Source organism: Rhinopithecus bieti, unplaced genomic scaffold (genome assembly GCF_001698545.2).
Source record: "Rhinopithecus bieti isolate Rb0 unplaced genomic scaffold, ASM169854v2 scaffold_53653, whole genome shotgun sequence".
NCBI lineage: Eukaryota > Metazoa > Chordata > Mammalia > Primates > Cercopithecidae > Rhinopithecus > Rhinopithecus bieti.
In genome coordinates, this window is record NW_016821029.1 from 50,639 (window position 1) to 58,485 (window position 7,847).

The following is a 7,847-nucleotide window of genomic DNA, read 5'->3' on the forward strand; positions in this document are numbered from 1 at the left end:
TGTTTTACTTTGCCCAGGCTAGATTCAAACTCCTGGGCTCAAGTGAACCTTCTGCTTCAGTCTCCTGAGTAGGTGGGACTACAGGTGCTGGCTAAGAGGGCAAACACTAATAGTTCTTAAATTGATATTATATCTCTCCCATGAAAGTTTTAATTTCATAATCTGTTTGGAAACATGCTATGCAGTCCATTTATTTGCTCATTCACCTGTGGACCTCCTCATTATTCATATATTTGAATATGGACTTAAGCAAAATGCATTCAAGAGTATATCTCTATAATTCCATGCCCCTTAGTCTGACAGAGTTAATTAAGCTTTAGGATCTGGTGAAAGACATATCTAGTATCTATATCACCTCTCAAGTGGCTATCTTCTGACTTTGTTTAATAATTTTTGACAGATTTAGCCTAGGAATTTAGTTTAAATGTTGGATTTACACAATTAAATGCTATCGTATGAATGTCCCACCAAAACACATGTTGAAACTTAATTGCCAGTGCAATGGTATTGGAAGGTGGGGCCCTTAAGAGAGGATTAGGTCATGAGGGCTCCGCCATCATGAATAGATTAATGCTGTTATCACAGGAGTGGGTTAGTTATCAAAAGAATGGGTTTGTTGTAAAAGTGAGTTTGGCCCAATTTCCTTTCTCTGTCTCATGTGTTTACTCTGACTTCCACCCTTCACCATGGGATCACTCTTAACAGATCCCAGCACCAAGCTCTTGGACTTCCCAGCCTCTAGAGCTGTTAACTGAATAAATCTGTTTTCTTTATAAGTTACCCAGGCTGTGGTATGCTGTTGTAGCAGCAGAAAACAGATTAAGACAACAAATATCTGGGAAATGGTTATAGTCTAAATGAATCAATAAAATAAAACCCATTTGGCTGCATATTTCATTTTTATGTCCTTTACCTGGGTAGGCTAGCACATACAGGAATAATGGACATGGAGTAAGCTCATTGAGACTAATGCTAAGGTACTGTTAAGTCTAAATATACTGAAGAAATTGCAAGCAAGTGGCCCACAAGCAGGGTAGTCATACTCATTGTAACATTAGTTTTAATCAACAGATATTAGCTAATCAAAAATCATTCCGCAAATAACTATGCAAAATTTACTGTGTGCCAGATACAGAGATGAATTTTCCATGAAGCTAATGAAGCTTAAGCTTCATTACCTCTTACTTGTAGAAGTCCTTTGTGGTATCTAATTTTGTATCTGAAAATTTAAATTCTTTTTCTTAAAAAAAAATTCCTCAAATTATATCAGCTTCAGGCCCTGTAAAACATGGATGTACCCCTGGCCAGATGCCTAGCTATCATGGTTCTATAACAGACTAGTGGACTATGTTACTATATGTTACTCGTTTAGAATCACTTGTCTGGAAGACCCAACTATATGCTGTGCATACGAGGCTCACTTCACCTCTGAGGACACACAGACTCAAAGTAAATGGATGGAAAAAGATATTCCATTCAAATAGAAACGGAAAGATTGGAGATAGGTATACTTCCATCAGACAGGATATACTTTTAGTAAAAAGGCTGGGCACGGTGGCTCACACCTGTAATCCCAGCACTTTGGGAGGCCGAGGTGGGTGGATCACGAGGTCAGGAGATCGAGACCATCCTGGCTAACATGGTGAAACCCCACTATGAAAAGAGAAAAAGAAGGTCATCTTGTAGTGATAAAGGGTTCAGTTCATCAAGAAGTTATAACAATGGTAAATATATTTGCAGTAAACATTGGAGCCCATGAATATATGAAGCAAATATTAATAAGTCTGAAGGGAGAGAGAGATTGCAATACAATAATAGTAGACTTCATTAACCCCACTTTCAACACTGGATCATCTAAAGAAGAGAAAATCAATGAGGAGACATCAATTTAAACTACAATTAAAAAGGGGGACCTAACAGATATTTTACAGCATTAGCATCCAACAGAAATAGAATATAAATTCTTTTCCAGTGTACATTGAACATTCTTCAGAACATATTATATGCTGGCCCACAAAACAAGTCTTAACAAATTTAGGAAGACTGAAATCATGTATTTTCTGACCACAATGGCATGAAACTATAAATCAGTAATAGGAACAATCTTGGAAAACTCACAAATAGGTATAAATGAAGCATCTTTCTGAACAACCAATTGGCCAAAGATGAAATTTAAAAATACCTTGTGACAAACAAAAATGAAAACACAATATACCAAAACGTATAAGATGCAGCAAAAGTAGTCCTAAGAGAGTGAGTATATGGTAAAAAGTGCCTACTTCAGAAAAGAATATCTCAAATAAACAATCTAACATTACACCTCAAGGAACTAGAAAAAGAAGAATAAGCCCAAACTTGGAAGGAAATAATAAAGAGAAAAAAGAAACAAAATAGATACTAGAAAAATAATAGAAGAGATCAAGAAAACTAAAAGTTGGTTTTTGAAAAGATAAACAAAACTGACTAACCTTTCAGTAGACTAACAAAGAGAAAAAGAGAAGATTCAAATAAAATCAGAAATGAAAGAGGAGACATTATAAGTGTATACCACAGAAATACAAATAATCACAACATACTACTAGTACTATGAACAACTATACACCAACAACTTGGATAACCTAGAAGAAATGAATGAGCTCAAAGAAACATGCAGTCTACTAAGAAAAAGTCAGGAAAAAAAGAAATAGAAAATCTGAACAGACCAATAATGAGTAAGGAGACTGAATAAATAATCAGATACGCCTAGGATCTGATGGTTTCACTGCTGAATTATATCAAACACTGAAAGAAAAAGTAAAAGCAATCCTTTTCAAGCCCTTCCAACAAACCAAAGAGGACGTACTTCCAAACTCACTGTGAGGCCAGCATTACCCTGATACCAGCCAGACAGAGACACTACAATAAAAGAAAATTAATTACAGCCCGATGTCCCTGATGAACACAGATGCAAAAATACTCAACAAAATACTATCAAACCAAATTCAATGGCACATTAAAAAAGATCATTCACCATGATGAAGTGGTATTTATCCCAGAAATGCAAGTATGGTTCAACATATATAAATCAATGTGTGATACATGTATTAACAAGATAAAGGACAAAAACTGCATGACCATCTCAATAGATATAGAAAAAGCATCTGACAAAATTCAACATCTGGTCACGATAAAAACTAAAAAAATATGGAAGGAATATACCTCAACACAATAAAGGCCATATATGATAAGCCCACAGCTAACATCATACTCATTTGTTAAAAGTTGAAAATTTTTCCTCTAAGATCAGGAATAAGACAAGGATATCTACTCTTATCACTTGTATTCAACACAGTACTGGAAATCCTAGCCAGTGCAATTATACATGGAAAAGAAATTAAAAGTATCCTTATAGGAAAGGAAAATGTGAAATTCTGTTTGCTGATGACACAATCTTACAGAAAAAACAAAAAATTGGCCGGGTGCAGTGGCTCACGCCTGTAATCCCAGCACTTTGGGAGGCCGAGGCGGGTGGATCACAAGGTCAGGAGCTCGAGACCATCCTGGCTAACACGGTGAAACCCCGTCTCTACTAAAAACGGAAAAAATTAGCCGGACCTGATGGCGGGCGCCTGTAGTCCCAGCTACTCGGGAGGCTGAGGCAGGAGAATGGCGTGAACCCGGGAGGCGGAGCTTGCAGTGAGCTGAGATCGCGGCCACTGCACTCCAGCCTGGGCGACAGAGGGAGACTCGGTCTCAAAAAAACAAAAAAAACAAAAACAAAAACAAAAAATTGTTCGAACTGATAAATTTGCAGGTTGCAAAACCAACATGTAGTTGATTTTGCAGCTTATAAAATCAGTAAAGTTGCAGGTTATAAAATCAACATACAAAAATCAGTACTCGTTCAATAGACTAACAATGAATTATCCAAAAAATAAGAAAACAATTCCATTTATACTAGCACCAAAAAAGAAAACACGTAGGAGCAAATTTAACCAAACAGATGAAAAACCTATACACTGAAAACTATAAAACACTGATGAAAGAAATTAAAGAAGACACAAATAAATGGAAAGATATTGACTGGGCGCAGTGGCTCACACGTGTAATCCCAGCACTTTGGGACACTGAGGTGGGTGGATCACGAGGTCGGGAGTTCAAGACCAGCCTGGCCAAGATGGTGAAACCCCGTCTCTACTAAAAATACAAAAATTAGCTGGGTGCGGTGGCAGGCGCCTGTAATCCCCGTACTCGGGAGGATGAGGCAGGAAAATCATTTGATCAGTGGGTGGAGGTTGCAGTGAGCCCGAGATCACTCCACTGCACTCCAGCCTGGGCAACAGAGTGAAACTCTGTCTCAATACATACACACACATACACACATACATAAATTTAAAAATAAATAAATGGAAAGATATCCCTTATTCATGGATTAGTAGAAACAATAGTGTTAAAGTGTTCATACTACCCAAAGTAATTTACTAATTAAATGCAATTCCTATCAAAATTCCAATGTCTTTTTTTTTTTAAGCAAAAGAGAAAAAACAGTCCTAAAATTAATATGGAACCAGATAATACCCTAGAGAGCCAACAATCTTGCATAAAAGGAACAAAGCTGGAGGCAACACAATAACTTCAAAATATATTATAAAGCTGTTGAAACAAAGCAGCATGGTACTGGTATAAAAACAGACACTCTGAAGAATGGTACAGGATAGAAAGCCCAGATATAAATCCAAGTATTTATGGTCAGTTGATTTTCAACAAAGTGGCCAAGAACATGCAATGGGGAAAGAACAATTTATTGTCCTTTCCAATGTATTTAATAAATGGTGTTGGGAAAACTGGATATTCATGTGCAGAATAATAAAATTGGACCCTTACATCAAACCACATATAAAAATCAACTCAAGGTCAGTCCCTTCTGTGGCCCCTCTGCCAGCAGCTCCGGCGCCACCTCGCGCCAGCGTCTCAGGCCGGCGGGAGCCAGGCGCTGACGGGCGCGACGGGGGCGGCCGAGCGCTCCTGCGGCTGCGGCTCAGACTCCGGCGTCTGCGCTTCCCCATGGGGCTGGCCCGCGGCGCCCGGGCGCTCTGAGATTGTCACTACTGCTCCAAGGGCACACGCAGAGGGATTTGGAATTCCTGGAGAGTTGCCTTTGTGAGAAGCTGGAAATACTTCTTTCAATTCCATCTCTTAGTTTTCCATAGGAACATCAAGAAATCATGAACAACTTTGGTAATGAAGAATTTAACTGCCACTTCCTCGATGAAGGTTTTACTGCCAAGGACATTCTGGATCAAAAAATTAATGAAGTTTGTTTTTCTGATGATAAGGATGCCTTCTATGTGGCAGACCTGGGAAACATTCTAAAGAAACATCTGAGGTGGTTAAAAGCTCTCCCTCATGTCACCCCCTTTTATGCAGTCAAATGTAATGATAGCAAAGCCATCGTGAAGACCCTTGCTGCTGTGGGGACAGGATTTGACTGTGCTAGCAAGACTGAAATACAGTTGGTGCAGTCTGAGGGTGCCTCCAGAGAGGATTATCTATGCAAATCCATGTAAACAAGTATCTCAAACTAAGTATGCTGCTAATAATGGAGTCCAGATGATGACTTTTCATAGTGAATTTGAGTTGATGAAAGTTGCCAGAGCACATCCAAAAGCAAAGTTGGTTTTGCGGATTGCCACTGATGATTCCAAAGCAGTCTGTTGTCTCAGTGTTAAATTCGGTGCCACGCTCAGAAATAGCAGGCTCCTTTTGGAATGGGCAAAAGAGCTGAATATCGATGTCGTTGGTGTCAGCTTCCACGTAGGAAGCGGCTGTACCGATACTGAGACCTTCGTGCAGGCAATCTCTGATGCCCGCTGTGTTTTTGACACGGGGGCTAAGGTTGGTTTCAGCATGTATCTGCTTGATATTGGCGGTGGCTTTCCTGGATCTGAGGATTGAAGCTTAAATTTGAAGAGATCACCAGCATAATCAACCCAGACTCTGGAGTGAGAATCATAGCTGAGCCTGGCAGATACTATGTTGCATCAGCTTTCACACTTGCGGTTAATATCATCTCCAAGAAAATTGTATTAAAGGAACAGACTGGCTCTGATGATGAAGATGAGTCGAGTGAACAGACCTTTATGTATTATGTGAATGATGGCGTCTATGGATCATTTAATTGCATACTATATGATCACGCACATGTAAAGCCCCTTCTGCAAGAGAGACCTAAACCAGATGAGAAGTATTATTCATCCAGCATATGGGGACCAACATGTGATGGCCTTGATTGGATTGTGGAGCGCTGTGACCTGCCCGAAATGCATGTGGGTGATTGGATGCTCTTTGAAAACATGGGCGCTTACACTGTTGCTGCTGCCTCTACGTTCAGTGGGTTCCAGAGGTCGGTGATCTACTATGTGATGTCAGGGCCTGCGTGGCAACTCATGCAGCAATTCCAGAACCCCGACTTCCCACCTGAAGTAGAGGAATAAGACACCAGCACCCTGCCTGTGTCTTGTGCCTGGGAGAGTGGGATGAAACGCCACCCAGCAGCCTGTGCTTCAGCTGGTATTAATGTGTAGATATCACTCTGGTAGCTGTTAACTACAAGTTTAGCTTGAATTAAGGGATTTGTGGGGACCATGTAACTTAATTACTGCTAGTTTTGAAATGTCTTTGTTAGAGCAGGGTCGGCACGATGCAGCCATATGGAAGACTAGGATATGGGTCACACTTATCTGTGTTCCTATGGAAACTATTTGAATATTTGTTTTATATGGATTTTTATTCACTCTTCAGACACGCTATTCAAGAGTGCCCCTCAGCTGCTGAACAAGTGTTTGTAGCTTGTACAATGGCAGAATGGGCCAAAAGCTTAGTGTTGTGACCTGTTTTTAAAACAAAGTATCTTGAAATAATTAGGCAAAAAAAAAAAAAAAAAACCTCAAAATGGATAAAATTTCCATTTTGAAATTTAAGCACAAGATGTGAAACTTGTGGAGGAGGGAAAAGCTCCTCGACATTTGCCTGGGCAATGATTTATTGGCTAGGACTCCAAAAGGACAAGCAGTAAAAGCAAAAATAGATAAATGAGACTGCAATGAATGAAAAAGATTATGGACAGCAAAAGAAAGAAGTAACAGTGAAGAGATAAACCATGTGTTAGCAGAAGGTATTTACAAACCATACATCTGATAAGGGGTCAATATCCAAAATATATAAAGAATTCAAACAACTCAGTAGTAAGAAAACTCAAAGTATCTGAGCAGACATTTCTCAAAATAAGAGAGATAGATGGTATGAGATAGAGATAGATGATAGATAGATGGTAAAAGTATCTGAGCAGACCTTTCTCAAAATAAGAGATAGATGCCAAAGATATATGAAAAACACTCAACATCTCTAGTCACCAAGGAAATGCAAATTTAAACCACAGTGAGATATCACCTCATGCCTGTTAGAATAGCTACTAATGTCAAAAAAGAGAAAAAGAGTAAGTGTTGGTGAGGATATGAGGAGAAGGGAACCTGTGTATACTGCTGCTGGGAATGCAAATTAGTACAGCCGTTTTGGAAAATAGCATGGAGGTTTCTTAAAAAAACTAAAAATACTATATGATCTAGCAATCGCACTTCTGGGTATATATTCAAAGGAATTGAAATTGATACGTCAAGCAGACGTTGGTACTCCCATATATTTCAAGATTTTTCACAATAGCCAAGTTATGGAGCAACCTAAGTGTCCATCAGTGGATGAATCGATAAAGGCAATGTGGTATATCTGCACAATGAGATATTATATACAGCCTTTAAAAATAAAAGTTTTTCATTTGTGACAATATGGATGGAACTAGAGGACATTATGCT

General features: G+C 39.1%; 1 pseudogene across 1 annotated transcript; it reads left to right on the plus strand.

The window, feature by feature from the left end:
* Positions 1 to 4,913: 4,913 nt before the first annotated feature.
* LOC108520682 (ornithine decarboxylase pseudogene) lies at positions 4,914 to 6,893 on the plus strand (annotated as a pseudogene). Its single transcript, XR_001882970.1, has one exon. The product of XR_001882970.1 is annotated as an ornithine decarboxylase pseudogene (transcript).
* The last annotated feature ends 954 nt before the right edge of the window (positions 6,894 to 7,847 follow it).